Consider the following 12,329-nt stretch of genomic DNA (forward strand, 5'->3'; position numbering starts at 1 on the left):
AACCTGTCATTCTCTCAGAACACATCCAAATGATGAGCATCCTCTATTTAAAGGCTGTCCCAACTCTCCTAGGAATGGAATATCCAACTGGCTACCTGCCTTCCCAGAGAGGACTAATGGAGCCCATAAGGGAACAATTCCTTATATCAGACGTTTTCCCTGTAGCATTGGTATCGTGTCACCTACAAGTAGGAAGAATACCTGCACCTGCCTACAAGTCAACCATATGGTTTGATGACTTTAATGTGGCCTGCGAGAGCCCCGACAAAACCCCTTTGGGACAAACTGGAATGCCTATTGCAAGATAGGTCTTCTAATCTAGCATTAGTACCTAACCTCACAAATGCTTTTTTTTGGGCTAAAAGGGGACAAGATCCCAAAAGAATGCCAACACTTTGTGCAAAGCCTTTCCTGATGGGTGAAGGCCATTGTAGCTGCAAAGTGAGAAGGAGAGGGGGAACCCCACTGTATGGCCCATGGTTTTGGGATTGGGGGTTTAAGAAGCTCATATACAGATACTGTGTGCTGCGATGCTGAAAAAGTGGCATGTGTGTTTTTATTCAATTGTGGTGCATTGTCAGCCCATTCATAATGAATGGGTGTCCTTAAAGCGGAGTTCCAGACTTTTTTGTGTGTATTAAACATCAGCAGCTACAAAAACTGTACTGACTTTTAATACACACACTTACCTGTCCCAGAGTCCAGCAATGTTCTCACCCGCGCCGTCGGCATCTCAGTTGTAGGCACCAGGCTGACAGCTTGGGGCTTCACAGCCTGGTACCCACTGCGCTGCACCTACTAATTGGTCTGGCAGTCTTCTGGGACCTGTGAAAGTTCCCAGGAGACTGTGGGAGGGAGGAGGGGGCCAAACTTCAAAAACAGGTATCCGGTCCTCAACAAGAGGTGCCAAATATGGCAGTGGAGGGGGTGCGGAGGAGGAGACAAATAAGCAGAGATTCTGCTTTAAAGTGGAACTTCACTCTCTCAATGAACATTGACTATTTTTAATCCTTCTGCTGCTAGTATCAGTAAATAGAAAGGAAAGTATATTATATTTACTTGTTTTACACTTTTTTTTTTTGCATTTTTTCAATTACTTCCTGGATTATGCCGAGACAAATGATGCAATACATCCCAGGAGTCTTCAGGAGGAATTTTCTCAACTAAGAACACCCTCCTGCCTGCATGCCTGAGCTAATGGCAGATGGAGTCTGGAAAGTAAAATAAGTATAAATGATACATGAATCATCTGCCCTTACTCAAGATGGCCATGGCCAGAAATGCTAGGGAGTGTTTTTCAAAGTGATTTCTCAGCAAAATTATGCATGGATGTATGGACGAGATTGTTTTGAATATAAAAAATTAATTAAATAGCATTTTTGGTTTGTGGCGCTCAGATGCAGAATAGCTCCACTTTAATGTGTGTTAACGCACCACAACAAATCTGAAAGTATGAATGCGTCCTCATTTTAATTGCTTTGGGGTTACTGCTGTGCTTTATGAACATGCATTTTTGTAAATTTAAAAAGCAGCAGTAGGGATACAGTAGGACTATTTCATTGCCTTCTAATTGGATCTAAGGGTGTCACCATGAGGCATTGCTTCCAGGTGTAAGCCAAGTCTCAAGCTATAGCATGATAGGTCCTGAAGGATGCCTCACTGCCTGCCATTTTTGGCGAGACCTCCAGTTATCTATGGTCATCCATAATTTTTGATTTTCTTTGAAGGTGGAAGCATATGAGCAGGACGAATCTCGTTGCATTCAACTTTCAAAAGTGGTTCTGTATTTTCAGCCTTTTATATACAAGTCATACACATATTTATCACATAATTCATTAAGAAAATGTCTTTAGTGCCTTCCTCTGTGTGAATATTGGTGCTTTTAAGCCCACCTATTGCACTTGAAGCAGTGCCACTAGTTTTTGGGTTAAAGGAAACCTGCAGTAAGAGAAATATGTGGGCTGATATTGCTGACCTCTGGCTATAAATACTAGTTGCCTGATGGTCACTGGCCCCAATAATTTCTGAGTCACTGACCAAGAACAGTCACAATGCCAAAAACATTGCAGGAGTCAGAATTCCTGATATGCAGGCTTGATCCTAGCTGCTGTAAGACAGCATTGCAGCCACTGGATCAGTACAAAAGCCAGGCACCTAGCATTTCCAAAATTACTGCAGTTGTCCCTTAACCCATGTAGAGGTACATAAATAATCCTAAAGCATAATATGAAGATGTACAATAGCTATCTATAGACAAGAATTTGTATACTTTAGCATTATTCAATACCATAACACACAGTGAAATAGATTTAAGATTAATAAATATATCAGTTAAAATGTTTAGGATTGGTTATTTCTTATTAGGCCTGCATTTCTTCTTATTTTTTTCAGGTACTTATATAGCGCCATCAATTTACGCAGCGATTTACATATATACATATTATACATTCACATCAGTCCCTAAGCCTCAAGGGGTGTACAATCTAAGGTCCCTTACATTCATACATACACATACTAGGGCCAATTTAGACAGGAGCCAATTAACCTACCAGCATGTCTTTAGAGTGTGGGAGGAAACTGGAGTACCTGAAGGAAACCCATGCAGGCACAGGGAGAACATGAAAACTCCAGGAAGGTGGTGCCGTGGTTGGGATTCGAACCAACGACTGCCAGGCAGAGGTGCTAACCATTTTGCCACTGTGCTGCCTGTTATCACATGGTATTCATGTTGTAGAATAGAGAACAAAGTTTGACTCCATATGCACAAATTCTGAAGTTTAAGGGCCCTTTCATTCTATAGGCAGGTACTTGCGTTTTTTCCTCCCTGGATGAACGCAGGTAACTGCAATGACACATAGAAAACAATAGTTTTCAGTGTGTTATGCTCCTTCTAGAATGCAGTGTTTGTACACATTCCTGAAATGCGCATTAAAATGCAACAGGTTTGTATTTGATCACAGGTATGCACATAAACACATGTAAACACCATAAGTACACCTCTGCTCCACATCAATTAAGTCAGAGGAAACCTGTCTTTAAAAAAAAGAAACTATGCAGAAAAACCAGCATGAAAACACACAAATATATGTGACTGTAGGCCAACAGAGAAGTATGTTAGCTTTTTTAACGTACATTATAGTGTCAGTCGGCCTTTAGCCTGGGTTCACATACATGCAGCTCGGTATATCGCATGTGATTCGCACAAGAACCGCACCGTATTCCTGTGCAAATCACATGCGATTTGTGTGCAGTGCGATTGGAGCCATACATTTTGTATGGCTCTATTCGCGCCGCACCAAAAATGCGCAGGACTCTTTTTTTTGGTCCGCACTATAATTGTATCGCATAGGTATTCACACCAATGCGATCCGATTCTTTGCATCGCACCGCGTTTTGGGGTGTTAACATACACACCCACAGAGGTTCGCATGAACGGGGTGCGATTTTGATACGGTGCTGAATTTGCACTGAAAACGTTGCAAATTCCGCACCTCATCAGTGTACACCAGGGTTGAATTAGACTATGGCTAAACAGACTGGAACTTTAGCAGCTGCATTCATCATGGAAGGAAATTGCAATCGTTATTTATTGCAGGTAGTTCTATAGCGCGGTCAATTTACACACTTTACATATATATTGTAAATTCACATCAGTCCCTAACCCTCAAGGGGCACACAATCTAAGGTTATGCAAGTATCTAAGGATTTGGGGCACAAGACTATGTATACCATGGCTACTATATGGGATTCAACTGCATCTGATTCTGGCTGCATGGTTGAACAGTATAGCACTGAACCATCCTTTTTGCTTATTGTTACAGAGAGACATACATTTTTGTGTTTGAAGGAAAACTGCATGTCTTAGGTACAGAAAAATGTATAGTTTGAAATCTGAGATATTTGGCAGATAGGAATTAAGGCATCCACTGTGCTCATCATTACAATGTGGAATATATGACAATAATGATCTACTTACACGAATGGAGGACTTCCCATGCTTTGCCTTGTTGTTTGAATGTCTGCATTGAACAAACACTATCCCATTAGCTATCACACCTGATCCACCTAGTACCTTGGCTTAACCCCTGAGATACTATACAGGGAAGCAGCAAGTCTAGACTGCACATCAGTGTGAGGCTTTAGTCCTCACGCACACTTGGCATTTTTACAGCGGCTGTTTTTGGCTTTTGACATTCTTTTCTACAGCCAGTAAACCCCCCAGCATGTTATCCTATGTGTCCATACATACATAGACTGTAATCAATGTTTTTTTGGAAGGGATGTTTTTTGGCTGGAAAAACCCCCAGAACTAGTGGGTTTCTAGAAAAGGGTTTTTTAGCTGTAAAAATGCTCTAACGCTAAAAAAGTGACAAAACGTCGTAAAACGCCGCAAACCGGCGTTTGTGGATTTTTTCGACCAAAAAAAATGCTAAAAAACGCAAATGCAGAAAAACGCCGCCAAACGCTAATGTAAAAATGCTAAACAAGCTGAAAAACTCACATTTTTAACATGACTTTACACAGCTAACGTTACCAGCATTATCAAAATGCCTCGTGTGCATGAGGACTTGGGCCCCTTTCACATGGGTGACCCGATCAGTTCCGTCTGTCAGTTTTTCAGGCGGACCTAATTGGATGGTCCGTGTATTTCTATGGACCAGTGGGTGTAAACGGACCTGTATGTGTTTTATATCTGCCTATCTCTGATCCAATCCAGTCCACTAAAAGCAAATGGAAGGGGATTTGCCCCCTCTAGGTGGATTGGATCAGAGGGCAGTTGGGTGTAAGTGACCAGCCAGTCCATTTACACCTGACCTCACAAAGAGCAGAGCAGTGTCCATGTCTGCTCTGTATAAACGAAACAGACACGGACCTGTCCGCTCTGCTCAATGAGGAATCAGTGGACAGATTCCCTGCTGAGCAAAGCTGATTTTGCCCCCGTGTGAAAGGGGCCTTAGGAGGAAATACTGTTTAAGGCCTTGTATACACAGGGGGTGAAGTCTGGAGAGTGACCCATGTTGGATCACTCTTCAGAGGGCATTTGAGAGGCGGTGAGAAGGTGATATCTTGCCAGTTTTAACCCCGTAAACCCTGCACCAGGAGGCTTCCATTTGCATTGCATGTGATTGTGAGGCGCACCCATTCAGTTGCATGCAAACGCATGGATAATTTTTGTTGTATGTACACCCCTGTCCACTGCCTTTGCAGGTTAAGGGGGATCAGTAAAATGGGACTTGTAAGGGGGGGAGAGTCAGGTGATGGCAGACCTTCCTCCCAATTAACTCATTGGGCGCCAAGTCTGGGCCACATAAAAGGAATACCCCCAGGGTGTGTTCTTCTGGTCTGCACTGGGCACCTGAGACAGGGTCACTCTCTTATACATGGGGTACCTTTGCTTTAGTGCCATTTTCACCAATGCCCTGGGTCAAGGTGGGAATTGCCATCAGAAAATAGTTGACCTTAAGGCGGGCCTCTACTCTTGGAGATTAATGTACACCATGCAGAATTGCACAACCGGTCTCCTTGCAAATGTACATCTTCCCTCTGTAGCTTGCAATTAGGCAGGCTGTGAAGAACACTGACCACAGTCACCTGGCCAGCATTTCCCACTTTTGGGGTTCCGGTAGCAGCATGGGCTCCAATGGCGCACTTGACTTTAACTCTTGAACTTTCTTACCTTTGTACAGGATGGGGATCTCTGCAGTTCCATTGCTATGGGAGATGAAATGAGGTGTAGGGAGTGCCGACAGCATCTCCCTCACGGCTAAAGGCAATTCCACCTATAACAATTACACATTTACAATAGGATGCTCACTGACTGTACCTTCTGCTGCTTGAGGCAACCACATGTAAAACTTGCATTAAGGTGAGCATGTTATCTCTTCATAGAAAGTCTCTTCAAGACAGTCCAGCAGAACGTCAGTAAAACAGTCAACATCCCTAAGTCCCTACTTCTATGCCTGCATGACTGGGCTAAGGGCAGATGGATTCCAGGAAATAAATGCTGCATTAATCATCTGCCCTTACTCAAGATGGTCATGGCCAGAAATACAAGGTGGTGTCTTCTTAAAGTGATTTTTCTGCAAAATAAAGCATGGAGACATGAATGGATGGGCAAGTGTGCTCTGAATATTAAAAATGAATTAAACAGCATTTTTGGTTAGTGGTGCTCAGATGCAGCGAGGTTCCGCTTTAAGGATCCCATTCTTTTCTGTGGCCTTTCACATCTGTACACTCAGTTGCTTGAAGCCTGAAAAGATACATGAGCTTTATTTGGAGCCATGTTTTTGTGCGTAATTTCGCCTGAACATTTGTTCTCCTCTGCTTTCCTTCTCCTCTCTTCCATCAAAACAAAAATGCCTGAGTTTGGATTCACATGTAACAATGCTTGCAAACAGTGATATAATGAATGTCTACACGTGCAAAAAATGCCCAGAAATAACACTCCCAAATCGCCTGAAAAATGCTCAGCTTGGGTGTGAATGGGGGTTTAGTAACTGCACACCACTGCCCCTTACAGTGACTACAGTAAGTATTTTGAAAAACAGATTTTGTTGTGATCCTTTCATTCTTCCAAGCATTATAACATACAGTATGTGCAGGGGCCTTGCCTAGGGCAGCATTTTTCAAGGGGACGGCACCCCCGCCCCCCCCAGGCAGAAGTGACATAGTGGCAGCCGGTGACTGGGGAACAGTGGAGGCAGAGGAACAGCAGGAGCTGGGATCCACGAGAGGCGGCTGCAGTGGAGGCAGAGGAACAGCAGGAGCTGGGATCCACGAGAGGAGGCTGCAGTGGAGGCAGAGGAACAGCAGGAGCTGGGATCCACGAGAGGAGGCTGCGGTGGAGGCAGAGGAACAGCAGGAGCTGGGATCCACGAGAGGAGGCTGCAGTTGAGGCAGAGGAACAGCAGGAGCTGGGATCCACGAGAGGAGGCTGCGGTGGAGGCAGAGGAACAGCAGGAGCTGGGATCCACGAGAGGAGGCTGCGGTGGAGGCAGAGGAACAGCAGGAGCTGGGATCCACGAGAGGAGGCTGCGGTGGAGGCAGAGGAACAGCAGGAGCTGGGATCCACGAGAGGAGGCTGCAGTGGAGGCAGAGGAACAGCAGGAGCTGGGATCCACGAGAGGAGGCTGCGGTGGAGGCAGAGGAACAGCAGGAGCTGGGATCCACGAGAGGAGGCTGCAGTTGAGGCAGAGGAACAGCAGGAGCTGGGATCCACGAGAGGAGGCTGCGGTGGAGGCAGAGGAACAGCAGGAGCTGGGATCCACGAGAGGAGGCTGCGGTGGAGGCAGAGGAACAGCAGGAGCTGGGATCCACGAGAGGAGGCTGCGGTGGAGGCAGAGGAACAGCAGGAGCTGGGATCCACGAGAGGAGGCTGCGGTGGAGGCGGAGGAACAGCAGGAGCTGGGATCCACGAGAGGAGGCTGCGGTGGAGGCAGAGGAACAGCAGGAGCTGGGATCCACGAGAGAAGGCTGCAGTGGAGGCAGAGGAACAGCAGGAGCTGGGATCCACGAGAGGAGGCTGCAGTGGAGGCAGAAGAACAGCAGGAGCTGGGATCCTCGAGAGGAGGCTGCAGTGGAGGAAGAAGAATAGCAGAAGCTGGGGTTCAAGAAAGGAGGCTGCAGTGGAGGCAGAGGAACAGCAGGAGCTGGGATTCATGAGAGGAGGCTGCAGTGAAGGCAGAGGAACAGCAGGAGCTGGGATCCACAAGAGGAGGCTGCGGTGGAGGCAGAGGAACAGCAGGAGCTGGGATCAACGAGAGGAGGCTGCGGTTGAGGCAGAGGAACAGCAGGAGCTAGGATCCACGAGAGGAGGCTGCAGTGGAGGCAGAGGAACAGCAGGAGCTGGGATCCATGAGAGGAGGCTGCAGTGGAGGCAGAAGAACAGCAGGAGCTGGGATCCATGAGAGGAGGCTGAAGTGGAGGAAGAAGAATAGCAGAAGCTGGGGTTCAAGAGAGGAGGCTGCAGTGGAGGCAGAGAAACAGCAGGAGCTGGGATTCATGAGAGGAGGCTGCAGTGGAGGCAGAGGAACAGCAGGAGCTGGGATTCACCAGAGGCGGCTGCAGTGGAGGCAGAGGAACAGCAGGAGCTGGGATTCATGAGAGGAGGCTGCAGTGGAGGCAGAGGAACAGCAGGAGCTGGGATTCACTAGAGGAGGCTGCAGTGGAGGCAGAGGAACAGCAGGAGCTGGGATTCACTAGAGGAGGCTGCAGTGGAGGCAGAGGAACAGCAGGAGCTGGGATTCACCAGAGGCGGCTGCAGTGGAGGCAGAGGAACAGCAGGAGCTGGGATTCATGAGAGGAGGCTGCAATGGAGGCGGAGGAACAGCAAGAGCTGGGATTCATGAGAGGAGGCTGCAATGGAGGCAGAGGAACAGCAAGAGCTGTGATGTTGTTCTGTGACTTATGCCGGTGAGTGCTGGAACAGAGGTGGACGTGACATTGTCTGGGGTGAAGGTGGGGCGGGTGTCTGATTTTTGTGTTGTCTAAGGCAGCACAAAAACAAATTACACCACTGAGTATGTGCATAAATGGAACCTTGCTAATACACAATGGAACACTTTGTTAGGACAGCTGACTTTAATGAAGAAAAAAAACCCCAGACATGGCCCTTTTTAACATTGTGCACCACTTTTTAACATTGGTGTGTTGCAGGCAGCCAGGGGGCATTTTAGCTATGTGTTTAGGGGGCCATTCCAAATAAATAGCACATCGATGAACTTCACAATAGATAGTTGCAACAACACAAGGTAAAATGTGCTACTGCAACAAATAGGTCTTAATGGGCCCTTAAAGGGGATCTTGCAATAAAATATTCTAATTCATTTCTAATGGCACTTACACATGATAAGAAAATTGTACAAAAATTTCCGTACGAGGAACTATCAGTCAATTATCTGTTTGTTCATATAGTGCTTTTGATGGCCAATTCTGACTGTTGGGACGACAAAAAAACAAAGGTGCAAGTTAGATAACTTTTATCGTATATGAAAACAACGTTCGATTTTCACTCAATCTGTACAGTAATCGTAGGGATATAATTGAATATAAAATAAAAAGCGTGATCGGAAGCAAACAATAACCCTACACTTCTTCTTCTACTACACTAATACATAGCTACGTTTGCTAAGGTTTGCATTTGTCGGATGAGAATTTTCATACAAGTTAATACCATTCTTGATTACATCATAATACACACTTTCATTGAAAATTGGACTATTGTTTGTCTGATTTTCTCATAGTGTGTACTAGGCATTTGATTTTGCAGCAAACAGATAGATACATGTCTAACAGGTTTTAATACATGTATAATCTAGTGTAGCAGGATTCATAATTCGTCCAATGGTCAGACAGAAGGTAGCTTTAGGATGAACTTTACTAAATAAGTGCCAAGTATTATTAGCAGTACAAATATGCAAAGAGTAGGCATTCAATATACAACCATGTTAAACAAATTAGTATGTAGCTATGCAAGCAGAGACTCTTAGTCCTCATGCACACGGGATGTTTTCACAGCTGCTGTTTTTGGCTTCTGGCGTTTTTTTCTACAGCCAGTAAACTCCCCAGCATGTTATCCTATGTGTTCATGCACACAAAGTGCTCTTTCACATGGACGTTCCAATCAGGTCCGCCTGCCCGTTTTTTAGGCCAACTCGATCGGAACCTCCATTCTCCTCTATGGAGCAGTGGGTGTAAACGAACATGTGTCGACATCCGATCTGATCACCAAAAAGGGACGCATGGGGATCCAATTCCCCTTCCCTCTGTGAGATCGGGTCGGATGAAAACGGACAGCCGGTTTTCATCCGATCACCCATTGAAGAAAGCAAGCTGCTATGTGTCTGCTCTGCAGCAGTGGAGTAGACACAGAGCTGTCATCCGTTTGCTCAGCGGGGATCAGGGGAGAGATATCCCTCTGAGCAAGCAGATCACCTAAAAGGGTCCACCCTGTGTGAAAGGACCCATAAGCTTTAATCAGCGTTTTTTGGCAGGAGCGTTTTTTGGCTGGAAAAAAAAACAGAACTAGTGGATTTCAAAAGGAGTTTTTCAGCTGTAAAAATGCTCTAACGCTGACAAAAAGCTGAAATATGCTAAAAAAATGCAGCTCTGGAAGCATGTATCCAGACGTTGGAATCCACAGTTCTCGTCACAGCCACCACTATGGAATTCTGGAAGTAGAGATATATTTCCCTGCTGGAGCCATGGCATGGGGATGTAGAGACTGAGGGGAGTGTGACTTTTCCCCAGGAGTTCCAGGCCATACAAGTGAACCCTGCTCTGCAGCTTAGTACAAGGGTCGACCCTCAGCGTTCCAGGGACCGTGGCATAATTTGGAGATCGGACCTACCACCACTGGGCATCTTGCAGGCATCTTTACCCATGGTTTGATCGGTTGTCAGGAGGCAATCGTATAGCTTCCTGCACTGCTAAGAGCCTGATCTTATGCAGTGGATTTCCTTTTAATTGCACTGTGATAAATCTGTGCCCCATCCTAAGCAGGCTGAGGAATTGAGGAACACACTCACCTCTAGGACTCCTTTATTCAAAGGGACCCCATCCACAGCCTCCTTAAGGTGGATCGACATCTAGTGTCTGAGCGATGGTGGACCCATTGGGGAGTCCTGAGGTGGACCGGGAGCGTGACTAAATATCATCTCTGGGAGTCTGCTAAGGCGTTCTGATGACATCATACCGGTGAACAGACCCTGATGTCTTCTACAGATTATATACATACAACGCGCATTTTGTATGTAGTTCTGGTAAGCACATTATAAAACCATTACTACAAGGAATTTGCTATTTGCTCACCTAACCAGTTTGGCTATTTGGTGGACTTTTTGATCATTTTATGGAGCATTTCTGACATATACTAATTTTGTCTTTGAGGACTCTGTACTTGGGACTATATTAATCTTGTTTTATTATAAATCATGGTTTCATACAACATCTAGAACTGCATATTCTATGTTTTAAATTTGTTACTGAGGTGCTGAGGTATACCTTTTATGCTAGCAGCTTGTCATTTTACTTTCACCTTTTTTTACCTAACTAATCCAGTTGCGCTCATTCATTTTGTTTTATTTACCACTATGGTAGGTTCTCCGTACGGCGGATCTGTGGTCTTGTGAAGTTCCTTAACCACTACCTGATCTCCTGGCTTGTACGGGTGGGTTGGATCATCTGTGGGAAGAGGAAATGAGAGAGACATCACTGTATACACTATTCAGCACCCTAAACAATTCCTGGACATGTCTTTCCTAGATTCATTCTAAATCACCTGGCATAACTACCAAAGGACCTCTTGTCCAGGGGCTGGGGAATGGCCTACCCATAATAATTTCAAAGGTGGAAAGCTTGGTGACTTTAAGTGGTGTCATTCTCATCTCAGCCAGAACAGCTGACAAATACGCTTCCCATTCTTTAAATGACCCACCTATTGCCTTCCTTAGTTTTTCCTTGAAGGTACTATTTGCCCATTCTATCTGAGCAGAACTCTGTGGATGGTAGGGTATGTGGAACTTCCAGTCAATGCTCATCAGTTTTGTTACCTGTTGTGTGACCTTTGATGTAAATGCTGGTCCTTACTGGACATCCCCATTGTGGGATGATTTCTTTGCAAAGGATTTTAGCAACGGTGCTTTCATCCTCTTTGTTACAAATGCTTCAAGCCAGCGACTAAAGCGATCCACTATCTGGCTTTTATAAGCATTTTTGAGCCTGAAAATTATGCTGCAAAAAACACTAAAAAACGCTGAAAAAAGCTAATGCAAAACACTAAAAAATGCAACAAAACTCACGTTTTTAATGCAGCATTCTACAGCTAACACTCCCAGCATTTTTATAACGTCCAGTGTGCATGAGGCCTTAGGAGCAGTGTCTATGTTAGTCTATGTGAAACTCTATAGGATCTAAATCTAGAGGGGAATCACTACTTCAGTAAGCAGTAAAGTACAAAAATGGCTACTACCTGTACAGAGCCTCTCCCACTCTCTGACAGTGAGGTGGGCTGAGTCTGGTAGTACAGGCAAATGACTAAAGAGATCAGAGGACGGGTTCCTTAGGCAAGTGGCTGAAGGAGTCTCCCGGCTGAAAACATGGACAAATGGCTGTAGGAATAGGAATGCCCCACCTGAGGCACAGTACTGGTAGTAGCTTTCTGCAGAAGCTGTGCGCTATTAAGCTCCTGCCCGACTGCCCGTATGCCAGGATTGATAACAACACATCTGCCAGCAGATCACATGCCCAGCCACCTGTAGCTCATTAGGAGCAATCTCTCTAAATTGCTGAGGGTGGAAAACAGTGAAAGTTAAAATGGTTCCAAAGGGAAA

This window comes from Staurois parvus, unplaced genomic scaffold (assembly GCF_062004578.1).
Source record: "Staurois parvus isolate SC_StPar_1 unplaced genomic scaffold, SC_StPar_1.0 ptg000070l, whole genome shotgun sequence".
In the NCBI taxonomy this organism is placed as follows: Eukaryota; Metazoa; Chordata; class Amphibia; order Anura; family Ranidae; genus Staurois; species Staurois parvus.